The following is a 27,721-nucleotide window of genomic DNA, read 5'->3' as shown; positions in this document are numbered from 1 at the left end:
AAGATAGCGGACTACAATGGCAGGTGGAATTGGAATTGAGTCATAGAAGATCGGAGGAAGAGTGATGCGGCGGAGAGTAAAAGTAATATTTTGAGATTTGGTTTCATTTAACTTGATTTTCCATTTTTTTAAACCGTTCCTCAAGAGAAAAGAGCTGAGTTTGAAGGTTTCTGTGTGAAGTTACTGGATCAATGTGAGGAGAAAGTATAGCGGTATCATCTGCATAAGTTAGAAGGACAGTTTCAGGATGGATTGGTATGTCTGCTGTGTATATAACATATATGATAGGTCCTAAGATGCTTCCTTGAGGAACACCCGCTTCAATACGATGTTTAGCTGAGTTGCTAAAGTTAGCTTAACATTTTATGAAATTGTGCTGAGTGCAATTCATTGGAATACTACCTGTATTTAGTGCTAATCTCAGGCGCCATGTTAGTCGAGCGGTTAGAGGCGACACCCGCAAAGCTAAGATGTATTTTTGGTTAGTGGGTTCGATTCCCGTTCCAGGCCTTGGATTTTATCTAATGGTTAATATGAGAAATTTTGTAGTAAAATTAAAGTACGTTTGCTGCTCGTCTCCGTCTACGACACGTAATTTGGTTTCAGAAGGTAAAGAGACTTTAGACTGTGATAATAATGGATGAGACAAGGTTGTTCATGCACGGATCGGCAACAGTTAATTATCCCTAAATGTGTTGGTAACCAGCAAAAATTACCAAAATCTATTCAGATAAGATTTCCCGACACCGTGACACTCTTCACGTACCATTTTTTCCCCGGTATTTTTCTGATAGGAAAATTCTCTGTGTTTCTATTTACTTCAAAGGTGAAAAACTATAGATAGTACTCTCTGGGAAATAAAAAAGAGATACCAGTATCTTCTTTTTTGTAATGTAAAGTGGCCAACAGATGGGAGGTACTTGATTGTTTTTTTTAAAAAAGATACTGTCTTCCTTCATTCTTACAAACCCTAGACCAGTGGTTCCCAACCTTTTTTTCGTCCTGCACTCACTCCTAAAGGAATTTCACTCGAACCTCAATCTCCTGAAATTTATATTAATTAAAATTAATATTCAACTCAAGAATAACTTCAAGTTAAAAATGTGATTACAGATAACGAACCAATGATATATGATTGTAAGTAAAGTAAAGTAATCGCCTATTTTTTCAGGCGGGGCTTAACGTCCAACTACTATTTACTAGGTGTGGACTGAGGCGACTAGCAAACGTACTTTACTATTTCTCATTTAACCATTAAACAAAATCCAAGGCCAAGACCGGGAATCGAACACCAGTACCACAATGCATATTAGCTTTGCAGGTCTCGCCTTTTAACCCGCTCGGCTACCGTGGCGCCTCAGCTGATTGTAAAAGCGAACAGAGAGGTAACTATACCATAGATTATTCTACTCAACACCTAGTATGTGATCTGCTTACATCAAAAGAAGTATAACAACTCAAGATGTGAAATATACTCATAAAACGAAAACAGATGAGATTAAGATCAATGAATATCCTAATCATGAGAAATGAAAATATGAAAAATATTTGAATAATATCCTATTATTTACCTGGACTTTTCTTGCACCTTTGGTTGGGAACCCCTGCCCTTGAAATACAAAATCTTGACAAATTGTTGACACTTTTCTTACCTAATAACAGTAAAAATACATCCAATAATATTTAAACAAACTATGAACAATAAATGTATATAATAAGGAACAGATTACCACACAGAATAGTGTGATGAATTCCTACGCGAAGATCACGAGTTCGAATCCAGCTGCCGACACATAGTTTTAATTATTTCTAGGAGCTTCTAACAGCATTGTTGATGATGAATAGTGTTGCCTAAATCTTAGAGAACGCGAGTTCTCAGATGTTGACGTGCCTTAAATACAAAAAACACAACCTATTAATTAACAAAAATAAATTAAAGCTAAATAAATACATAAATAAAATCTAAAAAAAGCTAAATAAATCTCATGAAAAAGTCAATTAACTAAATGCATGATGAGTCTCTACAGATAAGTAATTCATATATATATATATATATATATATAACGCGAAAGGGGGGTTTTTCTCGGCAACTACAAATTCAGAGGGAAACTAAAATAGTAGGAAGAGAATGATATGTGGGTCATGAGATAAGCAAGTCAGGGGGGCTTGCTCTGTGACGAGGACTGCCCTGTAGGGTTTGCAAAAGGGTAGGTTGGCTAGGTGTATTATCATCCACAGGATCTCTTTTTACCCTGACCGCTATGTCCTCTGCCATTTTCCACAACACAATCTCTGCACAAAAAATATACTTTTCATTTTCATTTTCTGTATTCTTGGCCTGTGTTTAGACTAAATACTGTATCTTGTAAATTTTTCCAAGTCATGTATGGATTTCACCAACAATTTAGTTTTTTGTTCATTATTTTTAATTATTTATTTTATTTTTTTTTCATTCTAAAATAAACACACTGTATCATTTTCTCTCCATATCATTACTTACATCAAAGAAAGATAAGCATCATGTCTTTTTAGTGTTAACAAAAAACCCCTAGAACATCTTATAATTTTAATGAAAGTTTTGTGCCCTTTATCTTTTTTGTTTTTTAACAAAAAAGTACATCAGATAAAAGTTAGCACGTATAATAGACTATCAGCTCTTTAAAAAAAAATGTCCGCTCTAATCTAGACCTCACTCACGAAAGCTTTCTGAGCCAAAGTTCAACTTCAACAACTATTTCAATGCTGACTCAAGCAAGAAAGAAAAAGTCTTCCCATCACATTAAACATAGTTTTCCGTCATGAATTTTGCATGACCCTGCTTAAAATTAGGAGTTTTCTTCATCTACTTCTTGGCTAGATCATAAATAAATATTGGGTAGTTCATATTGCGTGTTTTTTTAATGGGCTGGGACAGATCTTTATTCTCGGTTAAGAGAGATTGCTCGTTTTAAATATTAATTATATAAATGGTAGTCAATTCTTAAAAACACTCCGATTCTCTACAAATCTCTAATTTTCGCGTCTAAAACATCATTTTACTACGCTCTATAGCAGTTTTCTTCAAAGCCCCAGAGAACAATTTCACAAAAAAATATGCTGAACAGCCTATTATTTGCAGCCAGGGCCAGCAAGATATTAAAAAAAAAAAAATCTTGAAGGTGGTGTAAGCATTCAGTAATGTAGCTTAGAATTGAATTTCTAATAAAACAGAGTATCTGTCCACAAGGTGTGTTTGATTGTAAATGAAATAGAATTCAAAGAAAAAACTGGTAATTATAAGGTGCGGGTGTTGGTTGGTCTAGTGCAGAGGGTCGGCAACCTATTTTAAGCAGAGAGCCATTTCTCCTTAAATAATTTTAATAAATCTTACCAACAGCCGCAAGGATGATAATGTAAAAAACTCTGTAGATCATTTGTATTCGCAAATTATTATTTTATGATATCCAATAACATTTAAATGTTTTATATATTTATTTTCACATATTGCAAAGCAAATAAACAAATAAATAATAACGAATGAAAAGGCGGCAGTCTTACAATATAAGTCAAGTACTTTATTTTGATATTGTATAATTCTATTCAATTTCGAACCTATCACATTTAAAATTATTTTTGAAAAAATACCTTTAATAAATGGAATTTCAGTTCGTTTCAATAAAATTAAAATATACAATATATTTTTGGCAGGCTGAAGAGCCACACAATTGGGATAAAAGAGCCGCATGCGGCTCGCGAGCCGCAGGTTGCCAACCCCTGGTCCAGTGGTCAAGAGTGTGGCTTTTTGAGTAAGAGATCCGCAGTTCGAATCCCGTGTATGTTTGAAAAAATTGTTTATAGTAAAGTGTGAGCTTCAGCCTTCGTCTACAAGACCTAATTGGTAATTAGGCGTTAAGCCCCGCCTGAAAAAATAGGCGATTGGCGATTACTTTACCTGACTTACTTTACTGGTAATAATAAAATAATTGGGATGCTCAATCCTGTCATATGAAGTGGTAATGTACTCTCTAGGCAAAGAAAATTATTTTTTATAACAGTATCATTGAAGCATACTACTCTATTATATGCTTCAGAGATGTGAACAGTAATTGCCATTCTCAACTCTTTCAACTCAACAACTCTTTCGCGACAACTCTTTCAAACATTTATTTTATAACATTTTGACTGTTTTCAACCTGTAAAAATCGTCATTTTTGTATCAATCGTCAATCGTATTTGTGAAGTAAAGGGAAATACTCTAGATCGAACAAATACTGAATTTCCGAAACGATTATCCATTCATTCACTAATCGCACTCTTCGGAGAAAAAAATCAATTTCAAACAAGGTTGTCTCAATAAAACTTCAGTAACAAGAAAGTTCAGTTAGGGAGATGATAGATGTAATAACGATTTTGAAAAAAGACGGAGAAGAAAAGAAGAAGGTATGATTTGGGCAGGTCTAAACAGGTTTAGATATGGGAGGATTAGATAGGAGGCTAAAAAAAGAGGCTTGGATGGATTTGTTGGTGGAATGGTGGCATGACAGTGGTCTTCGAGTGGTGGAGGCAACTTTTAGAGAGAACTTTTTGAAAATGCAAAAACTGTTATTCGTTTGAGTAAATCTTCAGTTTTGAGGAAATTTATATTTTTTGTGTGTATTACTACATGTTTTTATAATAGGTGGTAACGTCATACAGTTCAGTAGAATAGAACGTTAGAGATGAACTCTCCTAAAATGATGATTCTCTGGGAAAAAAGATTCTAACAAAAATTATATCAATGGTTGCTACTAAATTTTATGACATCCGGTTTTGAATTCTGAGGAAAGGTCCTCTCCTCTTTGCGTAGATTGCAATGAGGAGGAGGATTTCAAACATGTAATAATGATATGTCCACGTTATGTGGTAGAAAGGAAACGAATGTTTGACGACATATACAGGTATTTAGATGCACCATTTCGCTACGAAGACATAATATTCTCCACCAACATTTATGTGCTTAAGTCGATAGCAGAGCTAGCAATGAAATATGAATGTATTTAAAAGCTATAGCCGAATTAGAATGAATGGAAGAAAATGCTTAGAGAAGGATTACGTGATTTTAATTTTGGTTAAGCTATAAGGATGGCAGGAGCACAGAGTGCTGCTCCATCCATTAGCAGTAGTTTATGTAAATAGCAGTATACAGGGTGTCCCAAGCTATATGGATAACGACTTTTTCTCGGAAACTAAGGTAGCTAGAAAAAACTAAAAAATACGTTTTCCCTTAGTTTTTTGTTAGGAATCCAAATTTACTTTATATTTTTTTTCCGGTGCTTCCAGATGCGAGATACAGGCACCAACTTCATTTTTTCAAATAGAAAGGTGCGGTTTTTATTTCAGAAATAGATTCCTCTATTTTTTTAAAGAAAAATTTACTTGAACGGTTTTTTTCTGTGAGCGATATTTTAGAAGTTATGAATGAAAACATGATTCTTATAAGAAATGTCAAAATGATTATATTATAACGGTATTTTGATTGAAAAGAAGAAAAGTACTATTTTATTATAAATTTTACTCCTCATTAATATTACAGATCATGCTCGAAATGGCCTCCACCATTAGAGATGCTCTTTCCTGCCAATTGCCCTTACTGCCAAAGAAATAGATTCGATTTTAACCGAGTTACAGACATCTATTATTCTTTGCTTTAGTTCATCTACAGATGCAATCCTGGCTTGATTCTGATGCACCTAGATTTAGTAAAGCTTTTAGATAAGCAGCAATAAGGAAAGAAAGAAAAAGTTATGAATAATCACCTTGTTTTTCGAGTATGGCCACTGAATCGCCCCCCGTGTCGATATAACACCATCAGGCATGTAAAGAGATATCTCGAAAGGCAATTTGATGGGCGTGTTATATCGACACGGGGGGCAATTCAATGGCCACCTCGTTCACCGGATTTGACACCTATGGACTATTTCCTTTGGGGATACCTGAAAAACAAGGTGATTATTCATAACTTTTTTCTTTCTTTCCTTATTTCTGCTTATCTAAAAGCATTACTAAATCTAGGTGCATCAGAATCAAGCCAGGATTGCATCTGTAGATGAACTAAAGCAAAGAATAATAGATGCCTGTAACTTGGTTAAATTCGAATCTATTTCTTTGGCAGTAAGGAGCAATTGGCAGGAAAGAGCATGTCTATGTATCTCTAATGGTGGAGGCCAGTTCGAGCATGATCTGTAATATTAATGAGGAGTAAAATTTATAATAAAATAGTACTTTTCTTCTTATTCAATCAAAAAACCGTTAGAATATCATTTTGACATTTCTTATAAGAATCATGTTTTCATTCATAACTTCTAAAATATCGCTCACAGAAAAAAACCGTTCAAGTAAATTTTTCTTTAAAAAAATAGAGGAATCTATTTCTGAAATAAAAACCGCACCTTCCCTTTTGAAAAAATGGAGTTGGTGCCTGTATCTCGCTTTTGGAAGCACCGAACAAAATTTGCAAAGTAAATTTGGATTCCTAACAAAAAACTAAGGGAACACGTATTTTTTAGTTTTTTTCTAGCTATCTTAGTTTCCGAGAAAAAGTCGTTATCCATATAGCTTGGGACACCCTGTATAGTAGAATGATGAATGTGTGAAGCGAATGTATTTGTAGGTAAGAATGGAGAGTGAGTGATATTCTAGTGATAAGCACCTAGACGATGCTGGCTGTATGGCGGAAGCCAATGCCAGAAAAAAAAAAAAAAAAAAAAAAAAAAAAAATCGTGATCACGTAATGGAGGTCAAATTTTTTTCGCACCAATCTGATTGAATTGAAATTCTCATTCTAATGTATGAAAATCCGAAACCGGGCCAGAAAAATGAAAATATAAGAAAAATAAAAAGAAATCTATAGCTTTGTTTATAGGAGTGAATGAAAAATCCGTTGAAGTATTTAATGGAAAAGATTTTTGCTTATTTTAGATCTTTTCGTTAAAAATTTACATTCAGATTATTGAAAGCAATGCAGAATAATGCTGATTGAATTGAAAATGTTTAGTTAAATTGTTCAAACAATAGTATTTAGCTCAAAAAATGGAAGGTAAAACCATTGTTTTTAATGTTTATTGCTTTTATTTAAAATAATTTATGTGACTCGACTTTGTTTTTGTATTAATGTAACGTTATTATGTTTTCAGTGAAAATAATGATTTAATAATCAGCCGTCAAGTTGGTTTATTGTTACCTTGTCTGAGCTTTGTTGTTAATCTCTTGTCATAATGTAGATACTGAATTTAAACCCAGGCTAGGGTCTTAAAATTTTTAATGTTGCTATTATTTATATGTGTAAATATTAAGTAATTTAGGATTTTCAAAGAAAATATTCTTTGCTATCGTTTAAAATCAGTGACCGCATCGTGATGCTAGAAGTTAGTCCACTAAATTTTATGGCAACAAAGGAGGGGATGTCTAAAATTGAATTTAATATTCAATTAATTTAAATTTTTCATGATTAAACTGAATTAACACTGCCCTGCCAAAGCTCGAACTTAGTCAGTTATTGCTAACGTGGAGTCATATTGACTCCATAATTTATTTCTATCTTTTTTTTGTATTGATTTCAATTTTAATAATAAAATTTGCATTAAAGGATGAGTAAGAATAGGAATTAAGCACGAAAAAACAAATTATGTCCACAAATCGGCTTTAACATTTCACGCAGAAGGAATTAACTTCAACTTAGGATCGCAGTAGTTTCAGTATTTTCTAGAACCCTGAATTGGCTGCCTTCTGATCAGGGAATTTTTCATTTTTTCAATTACTCTGAGCTGTTGACACGGATCGGAAATTACCCAATTCGCTGCAAGTTTTTGCTGCGATTCGGACAGAAAATCAATTCTAGAAAGAGGCTTTTTTTTTTGTGCCTTGATACTTTCTATGAAAATTATGTAAATTTATCAAATAAGCATTTAGGCAATAATTTGGAGTCAAGATAATAACAGAAAATCTACTTATATTACCAATCTGGAGTCAAAATGACTCCTATGATTCAAGTAAACTAATCTGTCACTTTGCTCGTGGCCAGCAAATGGTGAGAGAGTGGGGATAGCATATCTAAGAGTATTTTGGGATAGCTATGAGATCTGGGGAAACAGAGACCATTCCTATTTTTTTTGGGGTCAAATTGACACTCCGGATTGGCATATTAAACAATAGTTTTATTGCATTAAATTATTATTTTTTGTTTGATTTCTTTAAAGATCAAAACTTTTTTTTTATACGAATATATCCTTTTAATGTAATTTACACCTGTATCTACAGGGTACAATAAGTAAATGCGGTAAGTGTATATAAATAACGTGGCAGACGTGAATGACGGTCATCCAGTGATGGCCGCCATTAGTCACCCAGTTGGTCACGGAGCCAACGGCGCCTCAGCCGTCTTCGAGGATTGGAGGGTAGCGTAGTTGAAGACAAGTTTGCAGCTAAGGAGTTGGGATGAAATGAGAGTTTTTGATGAAAATTTTTATATCGGATTTTGGCAAGTTCGGAGATGAGTGGAATTTGGAGATCTGTATGGACTGTGTGGTTGCTAACATAGAATGGAGCTTCTACTATGCGGCGGAGTATTTTGGATTGGAGTTGTTTGCAGTCTATTGATGTTGGATTTTTTAGTTGTTCCGTAAAGTTCGAGTCCGTAAGTCCATATTGGTGGTGAGAAGAGCTGTATAGAGTCGTCGTTTGTTCTGTAGTTACAGTTTTGAGCGTTTGTCAAGTAGTCTGGCTAGAAGTTTGTATCGTTCGGTACCTTTAAGTCTCGTATGGGGGTTCCAGGTAAGTCTCTTGTCTAGGTATATTCCAAGGTACCGCACATGGTCGGCTGGTGGGATAGGTGTATGATATAAGAAGACAGGTGGTGGAGTTTGACGTTTGAGTGTGAAGACTATGTATTTAGACTTAGTTATGTTAATTTTTATACGCCAGTTTACTAACCAAGGTTCTATTGAGTGAAGGTGGGACTGTAGTGAGTGTACTGCAAGGATGGATAGGGTCAGAGAATCAAAACTTTCTAATTATTTTTTTTAGTTATTAAGTTTTTTAATTGCGTGTAATGACAAAATATGTGTAATTACAATCTTGCGTGTCAGGCAAAGAAACAATTATAAGTACTATAAACTTCAACGTAAATAATTTTAAAAAACACAAATAGCGGTAGTGAACAAATCGTGTTTTTCCAATTATTAACGATTGAAAATTAAACTTCTTTCTTCTTTCATTAAACTAAGAAAAATAATGAACCCTTTTATTTAACAATTAAATTTAAAAAAATAATACTTTTATTAAAAATAAAAACAAAAAAAATCAGGTTAATGTTTGTTACTAAATCTTTATTATAGTTTTCCTCTGCTGAGGGAGCGTGAGGAAAAGCTATCAATATCTTGTTAGGGAATGTCATCAATTACTCATAATTTGCAATCAGTGTCATTTGATATGAAATTTTCACTCCGCTCTTTCTTCTTTTACTTCTTTTTATTTTTAGAAACGCATTAGTCAGTTCTAAATGAAAATAAATTGCTTCTAAGACAAAATATAGTTTTCTCCTTAATAAGAGAATTTGTCATTATTAATTTTGAATTGCGACAAGATGGTTTGTTGTTTACGTAACAGTTTGCCCTGATGAAATGGAATTTTTAACATTTAGTTACTGTCTTTCTATTCACCAATTCTTCTTCTTCTTGTATGGTACTACAGTCCATTAAGGATCTTGGCCGCCTCAATAATGTTGTACCATCCGTTTCTCTCTCTTGGGCCGCTCTTCTCCATCTTCTTATGCCCAAATCTCTTAAATCCTGCTCAACACTGTCGAGCCATCTCACTCGGAGCCTTCCTCTCCTTAAAGCCCCTCCTGGATGTCCAAGAATGAATTTCTTGGCTATTCTTTTCTCCCCCCATTCGTTCCAAGTGATCTATTCATCTAATTCTTGCTTGTTTGTTAAGGCCAACTAGGTTCTGATCAGCATAAAGATCTCTGACTTCCCTGTTTGGTCCTTATCCTTCACCTGTTCCCCACCAGAATGGGGCAATATATTCTTCTTAAAATTTTCCTCTCACAGGCCTTAAGAAAGCGTTCATCCTCCTTAGGCTGGAAACATAGTGGAGCAAAGAGCAAAGCGGCGATGATAGCGAAGAGCAAAGCGGCGAAATCAAACACAAGTTAACATATGGGACCGCGCATAGTGGGGAGCAAAGCTAAGATAGAGCAACGCTATCTATAGAGAGTGTTTGTTTTCGCCGCTTTGCTCTTCGCTATCATCGCCGCTTTGCTCGCCGCTCCACTATGTTTCCAGCCTTAGTAGTAGCCCACGTTTCGCTCCCGTACATCCACAATAGGTCTCAAAATCGACATATAAGCCTGAAATTTGGCTCCTCTCGGTAGGGTGCTAAAGCGCAACACTTTCTGCAAAGACCAGAAGCTCAAGAACAAGAATCTGCCGTAATTCTCGCTTGTATTTCCTTGCTGTTATCATTATTAGCCGTAAGAAGCGTCTCTAAGTATTTTGAAACTGTCTGTAAGTTCGTATTCATGTAAGCCGAAGCCTACTTGATTCGCTACGTTGCCTCCAGTACTGTGTCTCGGTACATACCAAATTTTTGACTTCCAATCCCAGCTTATTTACTGCTCTCTCAAAGTACTTGAAAGTTCCCGCCAGATCACCAATAAAACCAGCAGATATTTCTCAAACTCTAATAATTGTATATGAAGGTTTTTTGGATGGCACGCCATTTGTAATCTTGATTGTCGCTCACCGTTCGCTGCAGACTTCTTCTTAATGGTTACAAAAGTGAAGAATAATGCGAAAAGAAAGAAAAATTGTTTCCAATTTCGGTCTTTTTATTTATTTTCGCTAAGATTTCGATCTTTAGAGGCTAGGACAACTTTAAGGCTTGTGCTAGAATTAACGTTGAACTTTTTCATTTTTTATGTGGTAAATTGATAGAAAGTGTTCTGAACTAAAAGGTTTACAGCTCATTGAACTTTAACTGTTTAAACAAATTCTGAAATGGGCAGTAATTTCTCTTGTGTCGTAAGTTCAAATGTTAAACTATAAAGACGAGCGAGATGGAATTTTGAGTGAGGCGTAAGGAATCTCTTAGTTAACATTGTAGTAGACCATTCAATTTGGTGCTTGACTGGTCTATGAAATCACTAGTAATTAGAAGTGATTTGGAAACTGTGCAAGGGTGTGAGCAAAGGATGGAGGATGAGAAAGCTAGTTGGTCTGCAGAGTAACTAGACGGGCAAGTGGCTAGTTTGTCGCCAACTTAGAGGCTAAACGAGACTAGGTTAGATTGTATAGGAAGGGCTGTAATGAAGCGTCGCTTAGCGTGTTTAGGCTAAGGGGGGAACTTTTAGCAAAGTGGTAACACGGATGGTTTGGAAACGCCAGAAGACTATGTGGCTCGACTATCCTCGAGCTTCCAGACTACCCGCCAGCTATTCACATCTACCATTCGTCTCGCCCGACTACTTCAACAACTTGGGTTATAGTTGAAAACTCCCATTACCTCCACCCGTTTGGACCTGGTTTCGTATTCTAGCGTAAGGCAAGGAGAGGGAGGACTTTGCAAATTTGGCAATTTCCTGGACGGACGAGACTAACAAGTTGCCTCTGTGGTAGTATAGTCGCGCTCTTCCATGTTTCCCAGCCGCTAAATAGAATGGTATCGGAGGCTATACACAATGTCGTTACTGGCCAGAAGCCCACTCCTATGTTCCTTTCCTCACCGCCATCCTTGCAAGAAATTTCGCCTTATTAGGTGTTTTTGAGGAATCATGTTTAATGAATTACTATTTACTAATCTGCATATGTAGGTATTAATGAAATGATGTCTGGTCATGTGGTCATGCACGCAAAATTCAAAAAATTACTTTTCACAACCTCAATTTTAAATCAAAATATTGCTTATAAAAACATTTAGATTCATCTCATTTACCGTATCAGATCCTCCGGCAAATATGGTAGCTCCTTTAAGCCATCCAATGCGATTCTGTCATTCAATGTGATCTCTCTTGAATTTAACTATGATTAAGCAGCTGGGCATGCTGAAGTTTGCAGCGCTGCAGTAAAGGACAACTCGTACAACGCTGAATACTGTAGCCACTTGCAAGAAAAAAGGTGGAAAAAGTTGGAATTGAAACCACTTTACGACTCTGACGTCGTGCAAAAAAAAAAAAAAAAGTAGCCTTTTCGAGAGCAGAACTATCGGAATACAAGAGAATTTCATTCTCAAAAGATGGATTTCTGATCACCATTTAAAGTCCAATTCGGTGCGGTCGTTGTTCTAGTGGTCAAGAGCGTAGTTTTGTGAGTGGGAGATCCCCAGTTCGAATCCCGCGTTTGACTACTTTTTATTTGTTGAAAAAAAAAAAAATTGTTTATAGTAACGTATGAGCTTCCGCCCTCCGTCCACGACACCTAATTGGTAGTAGGACGTTAAGCCCCGCCTGAAAAAAATAGGCAATTACTTTACTTTTTACATTTAAGTCCGATTCTGCGTGAATATTATTCGCAACTTAAACCGAATACTCTGAATTCGATTAGGAACATGTTACCATAATAAAAAATTACATTGGCACAAAGCTTAGAAACGAACCAAAGTAACCATTATCCTCTGCAGCGTCTTTGAAAGGAGAGACTCCTCCCTTTTCCAACAGCACTGTCAAAACACGTACTCCTAGTACATCATTACCAAGTTATTCCAACTACAGCACTCTAGTTATATCTTTAGCCACATTCTCGTAATCTCGGTATAATTACTGTAATTATCTCTTCTTAATAAGCGAGTGTTTTTGTTAGTTATTAAATTATATAATAATTAATCTGTCTTTATGTGAATTAACCCTTTGAAGTTAGTCCGTTATTATAATTCTCCGCTCATAGAAGCTAATTCAGAGACAACGTTGAGCGTCTGACAGTTAGTCGAGCTGTTGAGTGTAAGCTTTATTTTTAGTTCGTATCGTTCAAATATTGTAAGAGAACTCCAAGTCAGTGGTTTGTAAACGCTTACCACTAGGTATTTGATAAACAACGCAAGATAGAGGTGATTGATTTAGTTTCCTTCGAATCCATACTCGATGATAGAGCAAGATTAACTGCCTAAGCACTCGAATTCCGTATTGGATTTGATTTTCAAGTCACGCCCTGCGCGGAACTAACCTTCTAGATCTTATAACTTTACGCTGACATATCTACTTTCATTTCAGTTAAAGTTTACAGTCACTTACGCTTTTTTGTTTGTTTTTGTTTCACGTTGCTCCCGATACATGTTTTTACCCAGTCTGTGGCCACTTAAGCTGGAAAAGTAGACTCTTCTTTCAAAGACGCTGCAGAGGATAATGGTCACTTCGGTTCGTTTCTAAGCTTTATCATTGCCAATGTAATTTTTTATTATGCTAACATGTTTCTGTTAGAATTCAGAGTATTCGGTTTAAGTTGCGAATAATATTCACGCAGAATCGGACTTAAAATGGTGATCAGAAATCCATCTTTTGTGAAGATCGGCATTACCTTAATCAGATTCTCTGATAGTTCTGTTCTCGGAAAGGATAACTTTTTTTTTGTACGACGTTAGAGCCGTAAAGTGGTTTTAATTGTGATTTTCTTTCCCAACTCAAGTTACTTCTTTCACATCCTTAACTTTGCATTCCTCTCTGGTATGTAAGTACGTTTCTTGACAGGAACGCTTGCTACCTAATTTTAGACCGATCTGGAATGTCTCTAGGGAAATCGTCAGGCATCCTGCAATGGGTGAAAACATGCACTTTCTGCCTAAATGCAAAGAAATAGCTGTAACGAGGGAAGCATTCATTTTCTCCCGATGGTGCATTTGAGCGGGCAAGATAAGTAGCAAAGGGCTAGCAGGCGTCAAACAAGTTACGGGGATAAACTTCGGTTTCGATCAGAATCGACTGGTCAAGCAAACGACACCTAGCACCTAGTAGTCCCGCTGGGTAACTGATCGCAGATCTTAACGCAGACCAGCAGTGCAACTTAATCTGGTTTTGTGCCTTCTTATAAAGTACGATAGAACATCTCCACAGGGGCGCTCTTCCGCCATAGATTGGGCGTAACCCCTTTTTTAAAGAATGTGCAAGGAGGAGTGGAAAGACTCATTTCTTTTCTAATTGTAAATGTAAAGTAAAGTAATACCTATTTTTTGTGGCGGGTTTTACGTATAACTACCAAATTAGGATACTTTAATTTCTCATATTAAACATTAAATAAAATTTGAGGCCTAGACCGGGAATCGAACCCAGTACCACAACAATACATATTAGCTTTACAGTTCCCGCCTCTAACCGCTCGGCTACAGTGGCGCCCTCTTTTCAAATTGTCTCCTATGTCTTGGCATTTGGACACCAAAGGAGACATATAACAAAAAGGACTCTGGTAAAACGCTGGACTTTGTAAAAATAAGAATTACTTGAAGTACAAGGAGTCTTCACCACTTAAAAAGAAAACTGTTAATAGCAGATACGCTTAAGTCTGTTATATAATCTGTCAGCTTTCTAAAATGGTTTCTTTCTCTTTTAATAATATCTTATTTTCATATTTCTATTTACATTAAATGTAACACTTTTATGTTAGTATATTATCTTTCTTAATTCTGTTTTTCTCTTCCTAGTTCGCCTTGGCTTAATGTATGCTTATTTTCAATGCTTCAAATTGCCTATGTAATATAGTTTACAACATGAAACTTTGTTATTAGTTAAAATTATTAGTTAAAATAGTGCACTAAGTTTATTTATTTTAATTTATTTATTTTATTAATAAAATTTTAGTTTATTTATTTTAATTTTACTTTATTTTATTCAATTTTTTCTTTTGTATAATGATCAGATTTTGCAAATTATGATTTATTTTATTTGGTTTCATTCTTTTTTCTTTTGTGATTTAATGTACATTTTTATTGCACATGTAATGAACTCCTCAGTAATGGTTAAAACTTATACACATAATAAAATAATAATAATAATAACAAGGGGTCCTCACAATAAGCCTCTTTTCCTCACAAAGCAAAAGTTGATTAATTTAGAGTCCCAGCATAGTTTGCGTCAGAATGGAGATGAAATTTCTTTCCACTTAGTCAGCGTTGCAATCTTGTGGTTTTGTCACTTTGAACCCAGAAGAGATCATGTTGCAAAAACGATTAGTTGGTAAAAATCCTGAACCTCATAAAGAGAAGATGTATTATCAATAAGACCTTTCAAAGGGAAGGTACGATTAGCCTCTTTGTTGTGCCTCCGGGAACTGATCCTGGCCTGTTGCTCATTGATATAATATTAATCAATAAAAATAAATGCACAATAACAATTATTAAAACAGTTTCCTGTGATTGCGAAGAAAGTACATTAAATTTTTAAGTTACGAGATACAAAAAGATCGTAGATGATATTTGGTTTGGTTATTATTTATTATTTATCTAGGACTACAGTTATCTATTCCTTTTTTTACAAATATTTACTTTCTTGTAAGGTTATGTTTAAAATAAAATTTCTCTCATTTTTGTAGCAAAGTTACCCAATTTCTCGAATTATCAACATTAATAACAAAATGAAAATATTAAAACAGTTTTTTTAATAACTGTGATAAAACCAGGGTTAATAAAATTTATGAAAAAAATTTATTGTTTCCAGCACCGGAAGTGAACAATGATAATAAAAAGTTTTGCTGATGGTCAATATTCTCTGCAACATGTTTTTGTATAGTTTAGTGTAAAGTAATTTCACTAACTTGCGCTGTTTCAATTCATTTTATTCTAAACAATGAAACTTTTTAATTAATGTAAAAAAAAAACGCTAGTTTTTCTTATTTTCAATATTTTAATAAATTGTTTAAACCTGTCAAATATAATTACGTGCCACCTACAACATTCAATTATATATTCAAATATAAACCAGTTGAAAATAACACCCAATATTCATTTAAAAGGCCGTCAGAATCACAATTTACATTTTCTTCTTTTGATCATGTTATTTAATTTCCGTGCAGGAAATTATATTTTTCCATGTCACTGAATTTTCCTTTTTTTTCTAATTACCTAATTTGCACAATTTTCTGGAAATACTTTTCAATTTCCTAAAGTGAAATTTTGTATGGTAAAAAAAAAATATTTATATATTTTTGGTTATGGTTCGATTTAAATTCGTGTATATGTATAATTGAGACAGGTCGTACAAACTCAGTTGCTTTTTTGCTATCGATTCTACCAGTTCGAATCCTGCTTGTAATTAATTACTTAGTTTCATATTTGTTTAAAACAAAAATACATGTAATAAAAGTATGTATTGGGATGTCCGGAAAATAATGTAGGATTATGGTTTTAAAAGAAAAAAAGAAAAACTAATGATTTGTAACTGTTTTTTATTAATCAAAATAGTCTCCATTACTTTCTATACATTTCTGCCAACGTGTGGGTAACTTTTCCCATACCCTCTGTATAGAATTTGGAATCCTTAGAATTTATAAATTCAGAAAACGCATATTCTAATGTTTTTTGGTCAATAAATTTTTTATTTTGTAAATAGCGGTCCAGGTGTCTAAAAAAATGGTAATCAGTAGGCGAGAGGTCCGGTGAGAAGGGCGGGTGTGGCAGAGTCTCATAGCCAAGCTCCAACAATGTTCGGGAAGTCAAACGTGAGATATGTGGCCGAGCGATGTCATGCAACAGAATGGGCCCCTTTCGATTGGCTAAAGTTGGCTTCATTATTGACAAATTTCTGATGCATTTTGGTTACAATACGATTCGGCATCGATGGTTTCGCCAGGATTCAAGAAGCTGTAATGAATCAGACCGAATGAAGCCCACCAAACAGTAACCATCACTTTTTTTTTTTTTTTTTGATGATTTGGGGGCGTTGGAAAATGTCGTGCTGCTTCTCCTTTGTCAAGTCACTGTCCAGAGCGTCTGCTGTTGTCGTAGAGGATCCACTTTTCATCGCAAGTCACAATTCTAGACAGAAAAGGATCGCTGTTGTTTCGGCAAAGAAGTGCAGCCCAAATTTCTTGCCGCTAATCTTTTTGGCGGTCGTTTAATGTGAGAGGAATCCAACTTTCAAGCTTTTTCATCTTCCCAATCGCCTTGAGATGGTCATCGACGATTAATTTGCTGGCTTTGAGTTTCCCTGCCAGTTCTCGAACAGTTGTTCTGGTATTTTCTTCCACCAAAGCTCGGAGAACATCTCATCAAGGGCAGAACTTCTTCCATGGCCTTCTTTGTCTTCAAGGCTCAAGTCTCCTTCTCTAAATCTCTGGAACAACCGATGAACAGAGCCCTCACTTATTCTGCTTTCGCCCCAGACATCGTTGATATTTCTGGCCGTTTGGGCCCTGTTCCGGCTGAGTTTGAACTCTTAAAACAAAATTATGCGAAAATTACGCTTTGACATCTTAGTAAAGACTGAATTATTTCCAAGTAGCAAAATGTTACAGAAGTAAACAGTTTTGTTTAAAAGAGGATTAATAAGTGCTTACCTTTATAAAAGTCAAAAGTCCAACAAACATAAACAGTTTACTATTTGGAGGAGGATTTTAAAGAAAACATTAAATCCTGCATTATTTTCCGGACAACCCAATAAAAGTAAAGTAATCGCCCATTTCTTCAGGCGGGCCTTAACGTCCTACTACCAATTAGGAGTCGTGGACGGGTGCGGAAGCTCATACTTTACTATAAACAATTTTTTTCTAACAAAAAGTAGTCACACGCGAGATTCGAACTGGGGATCTCCCACTTACAAAGCCACGCTCTTGATCATTAGACCAGCCCAGACCCTTAATAAAGGTACGTACTTCCGCATCTTCCCTACCGACCAAAAAACTAGACATCTTTAGCGCTAATGGCCTCGCGATTTCTGAAATGAATATATGGGACTAAAGCTATCAAATTTCTAATGGGCAATTTCTCCCCTCATTAATTATTTATTAAAAAAAAAAAATTAAATATGTTTTATTATGTTTGTAAGATAAAAATCTACCCTTTCCTAATTTTATAGCCTCGAGAAATTTGATAATTGAATAATTTAGTCCGTTTAAAAGTGGAATGAATGTTCCTTGTATAAAGCAACCATAAAATGATTTAAAACTGTTCAATTTCTTCAATAAGATCATCAAAAACTCAACGTTTTATTTAATACTTCGGTGTAGATGAGTATACATACTGTAGTGAATAAAATACCTTCTTCATTTTGTTTGTTAGTTTCCTTCTTAGCATTATAGCAACCTCATCGATGAAATGCTATGGTCAATTGCCCAAGTTTACTTCAAACATATCTTTGTGACTAGTTACCAAACTTGTCATTCGACAAAAAAAAATGCCGATGACATGTTGTATAAATATGCGTCCAGCCTTTTGACACATTGAACAAGACCGCTATTTTATGTCTTTTAGAAGAAGTTATCAGCAGACATAGTAAACTTTCTTAGATTTCTTGAACGATAATCAAAACTTTAACTGGTAAACAGAAGACTCGTCAACTATAAAAACACTTCGTCGCAAACTGTGCATGGGTTTAGGGGTGAAAGCAAATATTCGAAATTGTTTATCGGGTACATTCGTTTCATTCCAGAGAATGTAGAAAAATTGGAGGTATATCTTCCTCCGATATGTTTATATATTGTATTCCGTCACGTCTTTACTCATTTAATAAAGTTAAAAAAATGTAGGAAATGTAAATGTATGTAATCTAACACACTGGTAGTAATGATAATTACAAAATATTGACTACTATTACGTCCAAGCTTACTTTAAAATAATTAACAAACGTTTTATAGTAGATAACTTAGCGTATATTAACTACAAAACACGTAGTTTTAAAACACAATACCTAAGCAGTCAGCCCTGAAAACACACCAACTTTTGGTGTTAACAATGTAAGACAAATAGTAATTGTTAATAAGCATAAGGTAAATAATTTTTGCGAACTATTTATGTACAGTGACTCCCATTAATATTGGGACACCTATTACAAAATGATTTAAAAGGAAAATGAAAACAACATACAAAAGTTTGGATTATTTTTTTTTTTTTAAATAACATTAGCAACATCTGGAAATTATATATAAGTATAAATCGATGAAATTCCAAACTGTTAGGTAGCACTTTTTGAAAAAGTGTAAAATAAAGCTCTCAAAAATATTGGGACACCAGAAGTGCTAGTGTTTAAACGTTCAATATTAAAATCTCATACTATTTAATATTTGGTTGGTAATAATTTAATAATTGCCCTCAAACGATCAGGCATAGGTGAAACAAGTTTTTGGTTAATTCAGGTGGTGTTTTTTTCCCATTCTTCCAGGAAACATCGTTTTAATTCATTTTTGTTAGATATTACTCGTTTTCTTAAAGCACTAGCTAAATATTGCCATAAATATTCAATAGGATTAGGATCTGGTGACTGCGGAGAGGTTTGGAAAACTTTTTGGCAGTTATATAACAGTCACTGACGTATCACCCAAGCCGTAGGTTTGGGGTCGTTATCTTGGTAGAATTTAAAAGATCCTAAAATACCCAATTTTTCGGCACTTTTTCCAAATTATTTTTTAATATATTACTATAAACTATTTTGTCCATCATTCCATCAATAAACACTAATTCTCCAAATCCTGATGCGGACATCCAGCCCCAAACCATAACTGACCCACCTCCACCCGGAGGTGGAGCTTTAAAACCCTTTAATGTTGGCTGTAAATTCTTCTTTTCGAGCTCAGCATTCGCTTTCCTCCAGACCATAACCCTTCCATCTGACTGGAAAACATTAAATTTTGATTCATCGCTAGAGTATATCATTCCAAAAGTCACTATTTACATTGGAATATTTTTCGGCAAATTTCACTCTCTTAACACGATTTATCTTACTGACAAAAGGATTCTTCCAGGCTACTCTACCATGATAGTCGAGTTTTCTTAGCACTCTCCGAACAGTTTCTGCTCCTTTTTTGCTCTCTGAACATGTCAAAAATTTCACATTGAAGTTTTGGAGCACTAAGTCGGTGATCTTTTTTAATTCTTTTAATATATAACGCTGCTCTCTGCTGCTCTCTCTCAGAGAGCAGTTGAGGACGGCCTTTTTGTGGGGTTGAAACAATTCTTTTTTCTTTTTGGTAACGCTGAATGATGATCCACGCAGTAGATGTTTTAGGTCCGATCAGTTTTTCTGTCTCTCTAACACTTTTTTTTGTCTTTGTGCATAGAAATTACAATATTTCTTTGTTCAATCGTTGTATTTGTATTTTTGCGCGACATGTTACACCTGGCTTGATTTATATAAACTAATTTAATTATTAATTTCATGTTGAATATATGCTTAAGATAAATATTTACAAATTGTATAAATATTCGGGCAAAACCTTGGACAAACTATAAATTATAATAGTGTCCCAATATTTATGAGAGGTAGAATTTGCACTTATTATAATATATATATTTTTTAAACTACCAAAACATTTTTATGTAATTATTTAAATAGTTTTTATTTAATTAATAGTAATTATAAAATGAAATGAATTTATAAAAATTTGAATAAATGGGTGCCACTTTTAATTTTCGTCAATTTTTAACTTCTGTATGTACTGTCCCAACATTAATGGGAGTCACTGTATATCAAATTTATGTACATTTGTTGCTATAAAATATGTAGTTCGCCGTGGAACAGACTCAGAACATGTTTGGTGTAAACCCACCTTAAAATAAATATTATATAGGGTGAAGGGACCAGTAATTGACTGCTTAAGAAAAAATTCGAGTTTAAGGTAGAATAACTTCCGTTATTTTGGCTCCAGGTGTAGGTTGTAAAATTGTACCGCTCCAGTAGGATGTATTTTATTTTATTAAAAGCAGTAAATTCGATCTTTATGTCGACCAAAAATGATTTTTTTTGGAAGTATGTGAATGAACCAGTAATTGACATACCGAATTTTCGGTGGAACCAGTGTTTGACATGGGGTGGGACCAGTAATTGACATACAAATATATTCATGAAACGACATAAGATATGCATTCAAAATCACTTTTAAATCTAAATAAATCACTTAAATCACCCAAATCACTTTTTCAATTGGATTTATAACAAAAATCGGTCTTATTCATAATTAATTACAGTCAGTTTTTAAATAGGCAAACCTAAATAATCTAATATTTTTCAACATTACGCTTTTTTATGCAGTTTTTGACGATCAACCCTAACACAACTCTCCTACTGGACAGTTTTAATTAAGTCCCCAAGCCAAGACAGGTAATTTGAATAACAGCCCTTACTTTCAATAGTACCACGGAGATATTAGCTAACATACTTGTTAGATCGTACACAATGTCTGTCGGCTCGCTTTTATCTGTTTCTCTCAACTCTTCCGCTCTCTTATCCTTCCAAGTTTCCGCTAAATATTTTGTTACTTAAACCTTTTTTTGGGAACGTTTTTGGTTCTCACTTTACCAAACTCTCTACTTCCGATTAGACTATGTGGTCACATCCTTGTTTTATCCATTCCGCCTATAACGTTGCTACTGATGGCATCTACGTGTCTTTGGGTTCGAGTTGTTGGTGCTTTCTAGTGAACAAAATTTCTCCTACGCTTCCCTTCTTTTGGAGCGCTTCGCTAATATTTTCCACAATCTGTGCTGCCAGTATCATTTGCTTCGAAACCAAACTATCTGAATGTAATTCATTCTTATTTTCTGCATCTAAACAGTATTTGATTGTTTATTATTACTGAGTTACCTCTTGGGCTCATTTATATATACACTGTGTGCACGTTAATCGCGTCCCGCCTCAGGTTGTAAGCATTCGCACTTACAACAGTAATAAATAAATGAAACATCAATGAAAAAAAAAACTAGATTAAAAAGTAAGTAATGTGTAACATCACTAAGTCACCAACTTCTCCACTTATGTTTAATTTCGCACCTGGTACTTCTCTTGAGGGAGCTTCATTTTTCCCCTGGCCGTTTTATTTGATGGAATTCTATGGTTCAGCCATTTCCTCCCTTTCTTCTTTGGCATGTGGCAAGGACCCAAAACTGAGGGAGAATGAGAGATTTTCAAACTCCGATAAGTGGGCGTCGTTTTTATCAATCACGTAGGCCTCGGAAGCTGTTCGGCGATCACGATTATTCCAGTTTGTTGTTCATACATTGTTGTTCTCTACAGAATAATCATTCTGCATGCCCTTTTGAAATAAGGCGTACATTTGCTAATTCATTAATTTAAACATATTTTATGTTGCCGATTTTTATCAATGATTTTATTTTACAATGTATTGAATTTTTAATTATAATAAAATTTACCAACCTATCTTATCATTTTCCCAGGAAGTCAATCACTGGTCTCAAACAAAAAAGCTGTAGGACTAGTAATTGACATACATGTCAATTACTGGGCAGATTGCCGTTTCAAGGACCAGTGATTGACAGCCCCATTTTAATCCTCAATGCTTCTTATAATTAAAAAAAAAACTACATAAATGAAATCTACAAGTAATACTAATTATAACAGAACATTGATAACCACACGAATATATGAACAAATAAACGAAAAATAAGAAAAAAGAAAAATTATTTTCTTATCAATCCTCCTTAGCAACGGCTTGTTTTTTCCTTGATTTTGAACTTTTAACACAAATAACCTTCCACTGATACCAAGGAACCTTCCAATAATTAATATTTTTCTGGAACTGCTGCCCAAAGGCTTCTCAATAACGAAATTGAAAGAATCACCACTAAAAACGGCTCATACCCCTTATAATACCAGTTTATATCTGGTATGTCAATTACTGGTGCCCAGTCAATTACTGGTCCCTTCACCCTAAAACATAAGTTTGCGACTGTTTTCGTTAAATATCCCATACAGCAATAAAACCCTAAATTAACCTTCCAAAATTAATTTATTCTCGTATTTGACCAAATTTAAATCAATATTGTAGTAACTAGTAATTACCATTAGCTGAACAACAGGCTTTATGATTCACTTAGTTATTTCCCAAGTTATTGACGCCCTAAAACTTTCTTATAGGTATATCGCCCTTAGTAATGTTGTGATCATAAAATCCGTTAATTAACGTTCTAAGATTTAATGGATATATATATATATATATATCCATATATATATATATATATCCAACTTAATTCTGTATAAAAGATCCGTACACCTGCTACCCTGATATTTGCTAGATAATTTTATTTGTGAAGAACATTTCTATTCCGTTAGCTGATATTAAAACACATTCACAATCAGGAAGTCTGATATGAGGTATTCACATAACTTTCAATTAATTACAATTATTGCCGATTTTATTATCAAATTTTCTTTGAAAATTTTTTTAAAATAACCCATAACTAACAAAAATGCAAATACATGTTAGAGCAAAACTAGATATCCAACGCCCTGGCGAGCAAAAGTTGCCAGAAACTCTTCTAGTTGTTTGCTGAACCTTACTGTGGAGTAGACGACGGATTTATTCAGGAAGAGTTGGAGGAGAAAGAGGTTGGACCTAGCCTTCCTTGTTTGAGGCAGAAGAAGTTCTCTCTGAGGGCATTCTTTTGGTCTCGAGCTTAACTGGTTTCCTTCGATAAAGCTACTTTCTCCTAAGAATGATTCACTCACTCAGTTAGCTACCACAATGTAAATGTTCTCCTTAGAAACCTCTTGAATCTTGGTATTTCTTAGCTATCTATTGCGGAAAAGCACAAGGGAGTTGCCTGACATCAGAAAGGGGGAAAATAATTGATCATAAATGTTCCAGCGTGCTGTTAAAATATAGAGTGCTAAATAATAATGCATTTAATTAAAAAAACTCTGCAACTGATTAATAATCAGTAATAATAATTCCTAACTGGTACAAAATTATAAAATTATCAAGGCATCTACGCAAAATCAGCCAAACGAACTGTACAAATATAAGTTTTAATCCTAATGGGAGAATTAACTCCAGTTAGCGCGATATTTAGATTATCGAAATCTTTTTCAAGCATCTACTGAACATTAATTGTTCAGTTACTGCCCTTAATATTTTCACCATTATAAATTTTCTCACAATGTTAAGAATTGTCGCAGAATAGTTACAAAAAACTAGTATTCAATATTTTATTTTTTACTGTGATTGTTTAAATAAAATTCATTCTAAGTTCTAACTACGTAATTGTTATTAACAAACATATAAGTGATGGATGGACGTTATCTAAATGGGAAATGTTGGCCCAGTTTGCGCAGAGATTATCATCTAGAAGGCAGGAAATGTTTAATTGATGAATAGAACTATTAATTCTAGATTTTATAATTAAACCGTTTTTCTCTAACTCCCACGCTGCGATCATTAATCTTAAATTTTAGTAAACAATTTCCATCAGTTTATTATTAAAACATATTTGTTTATTTTTTTGTTTTTGTTTTGTTTTATAATATTTAGTTTGTAAAAAGAGATAAGCTGCTGCAGATTTGTTGTAAGCCCGCTTAGTGCTACTTATATTTTTATTCTTTATTTCATTTTTTATGGTTTAATAAGTTTTTGATTTTCTCTCTTTTTTTTGGCGTTGTGTTTGTCTGCCAACGTTCAGCTTAACTCAAGAATGGACAACGTAGATTATTATTTTAAATAGTAAAGAAAGTGACTTATTGTTGTTCATTCTTTTAGGTGACTGATTCATAGTTTCAATGGGATTGAAAAAATAACTGCCATTTCAGTCTAGTAAAATTTATTTTGCCGAGCTTTCGACCTAGGGACTAGGCCATCTTCAGGGCTTGTTTAGAAAGTAATACTATTACATTTCAGGGTTGGTGTGTCTTCTGGACATAAATGGTCTATTCAAGACATAAACTAGCCCTGAAGATGACCTAGTCCCTAGGTCGAAAGCTCGGCAAAATAAATTTTACTAGACTGAAATGGCAGTTATTTTTTCAATCCCATTGAAAGTGACTTAAATTACTTTTGACTAATACTCCTGCCAATCCTATAATGGCTTAACTCGAAAATAAACTAGTGTAATATTTGAGCTGTTATTTTTTAGATATTTAAGGTTTTGCATTTGAATTAATTTAAAAATATAAATAAAAAAAATAACTGAAATAGCAATAATCAAAAATAATTGCAATAAGAAAGTTGTTTTAATTATAATTATTAGAAATGGACTTATTCCACTTTCAAAAAAAATATTTTTGTGATAACATTTTGTAGTCAAAATTCTTTTGTTGACTTTATAAAAAAAATCGTACTCCATTGAATGTATGGTTATAAATATGGAAAGAATGTGTCTATATCTTACTGAAATTACCATTAACTCATTTTTTTAAAAATTGCACTTTTACCACTTTCAAAAATAACAGCTCATTTATTAAAATTGTTTGGTAGGGCAGTTGTATAAGGTTTGATCGAAAAAACCCGCACGAAGAAGCGTAAAGTTGAAAAAAAAGTCAACTTTTTTCACTTTACAAATATGTAGTTTGAATAATTTTGACTTTTGTATCATGTACTTTCGCAATAATAGTTTTAATTTCACATAAACTGCTTTACAGACTACTTGGACGACTCTCTAAATTGCCCATAGAACTCAATCGTTTAATATACAGTACTATCCTCAAACCTATGTGGACTTACGGAACTAGAGCTGTGGGGTTCAGCCATACCTACAAACATACGGATAGTACAAACATTTCAGACAAAACTACTCCGACAGATAGTTGACGCTCCTTTCTACGGTGACTAACCTCACTCTTCACAACGTTCTCAACATCCCATTCGTACACCAACACGCCAAGACTAAATACCAACAGTTCCATACTACTCTCTCGACTAGCTCTAATCCTCTTGTACTGTCTCTCGCCTCCTCTGACATCCCTAATACTCCTCGCCGACTGAATCGCCAATGGCCTCGCGACTTCCTTGCAGTCTGAAGACCTAAACGTCATTCTTGTCCTACAGAGAGTGCTACCGCTGGGTAGTTTCTCTCCTCCTGCTCTCCTCCCGCACCAATTCATCATACTCATCATATTTACTGATTATATACACGTATAGAGATAGTAAATTATGAAATAAACTAAAAAAAAAATCATGTAGATAGCCTTAAATATTTGCTAACATTGTAATATTGCTTTAATTCTTCTATTAAAGAATTTATTAGCGATAAACAAATTTAATAAACTAAAATAACTAAAAATACAGGTTAAAAGACAACTTAAAAAATAAAGGGTATAGGTAAGAAAATGATTGTCGATAGCCAAGGGCGTGCCTTCACGTGCTAAGATAGAAGCAATTTGTAGTTCCAGATGGCCAGCCACTATTAACCTCACTACGCCAGCGGTGAAATGTTTTTTATAACAAATAGTATGATTTAAATGTAAAAAACACAAAAACAAAAATGCAAATTTGGGAAATATTTCTCTAGATGGCAAAAAAAAAAGGTGAAGAGAGAAGGTTAAAATGGCGTTTTCCCTGTAAGTCAGTTTATATTTGCCAGTACTCTGTACAATCTGCCAACTTAGTTCTTTATAAAATATTCGTGAGAAATTAACATCTAAGCTACAGTTAAAAACATTTCCTCTCTTTCTGTTTAATTTTACTCTATTATAACAAAATTATAATCTTACCTAAATCCCCTTTGGAGTTCTAAGTTACAACAATATTCACAAAACAGACAGAAGGTGATGCATCATCTGTGATAAAGTACTCATTTGTTTGTGGAGAGGCGGAAAGAGGAAAACAAAAAAACAAAAAAATAAAATTAAAAGTGAGGTCAGAAGATGGAAGAGGACCAAACGCCTGCGGCCGTTCAACTAAGAGATGCTCCATAATTTCCCAAAGGGAATGCAATAAAATAAGAAAAAAACAGTGAAATCTTCTTTAGAGCAAAGGTCATTTCTTTTATTTTCGCTGTTTTAATTCATATTTTCCCCTTTATTTGTAAAGGTAATAACAAAGGACCAAATCTAGAATTAATTATTCCTGCTATTAAAAATAGAAAGTAAATCTCAGCCGATGTTCCCTATATTATGTTATTAGTAAGGAACGGATTTTTATGTATTTAAAAATGCCAAATATTTAATTAAAATATGCATTTATTTTCGTCAATTATGTGGAAAATATGTGATTTTCTTAAAATATTTTCTGGAATATTTAAGTAAAATGGACATTTTTTTTATGAAAATGGATTTTTGGGGGGGGGGGCAAGTTATAATTATTTATACAAGAAAAGAACATTTTTACAATTATAAATAAGTTTGTGGAAAGGGATATCTGCTCTAACCAAAGCCCGACACAGATCTGTACTCAGAGTAGACTTATTTGATGATGGAGATGTAAGGAAGGCTTGATAGGACGTCCTCCCTTTCTTTCTGTTTTTATTCTCTATGTGCGATCCGGTGGCAATATGTTGGGTGACTTGGGAACGTTGAGAGCAAGAAACGCGCTTGTCACAAGCTGTACAGTACAAAATGTCTCCATCACTTCGAAAAAGTTCTGCTGGAAACTCGCGAAGATATTTAGCAACCAGTTGTTTGTTTGAGGCCGATGTTCGTGGCATTTCACCCAAAAAAGAATACACTAAGTGACCGAACGAAATGAATTGGACACTTCAACGAACGAGCTGAAAGAACAGACAACGTCAGACAACTTCAAAGAACTAACAAGTGCCCGTCACTGTTTAGCAGCATTCTGTGTAAATTACAATAACCATTGTACGCACTGTGATTCACAGCCCTGCAGTCTGTGGTTCACATTTCCTGTCA

General features: G+C 34.3%; 1 long non-coding RNA gene across 3 annotated transcripts in view; it reads left to right on the top strand.

Moving 5' to 3' along the window:
* LOC141451049 (uncharacterized) overlaps positions 1 to 27,721 on the top strand; it is a 1,078,357-nt gene that overhangs the window by 140,952 nt on the left and 909,684 nt on the right. The window lies entirely within an intron of this gene.

This window comes from Rhodnius prolixus, unplaced genomic scaffold, assembly GCF_049639745.1.
Source record: "Rhodnius prolixus isolate KJV_2025 unplaced genomic scaffold, Rpr scaffold_8, whole genome shotgun sequence".
NCBI classification, from domain to species: Eukaryota; Metazoa; Arthropoda; class Insecta; order Hemiptera; family Reduviidae; genus Rhodnius; species Rhodnius prolixus.
Note: the sequence above shows the minus strand (reverse complement) of the source record. Positions and strands in the feature narration are given on the sequence as shown.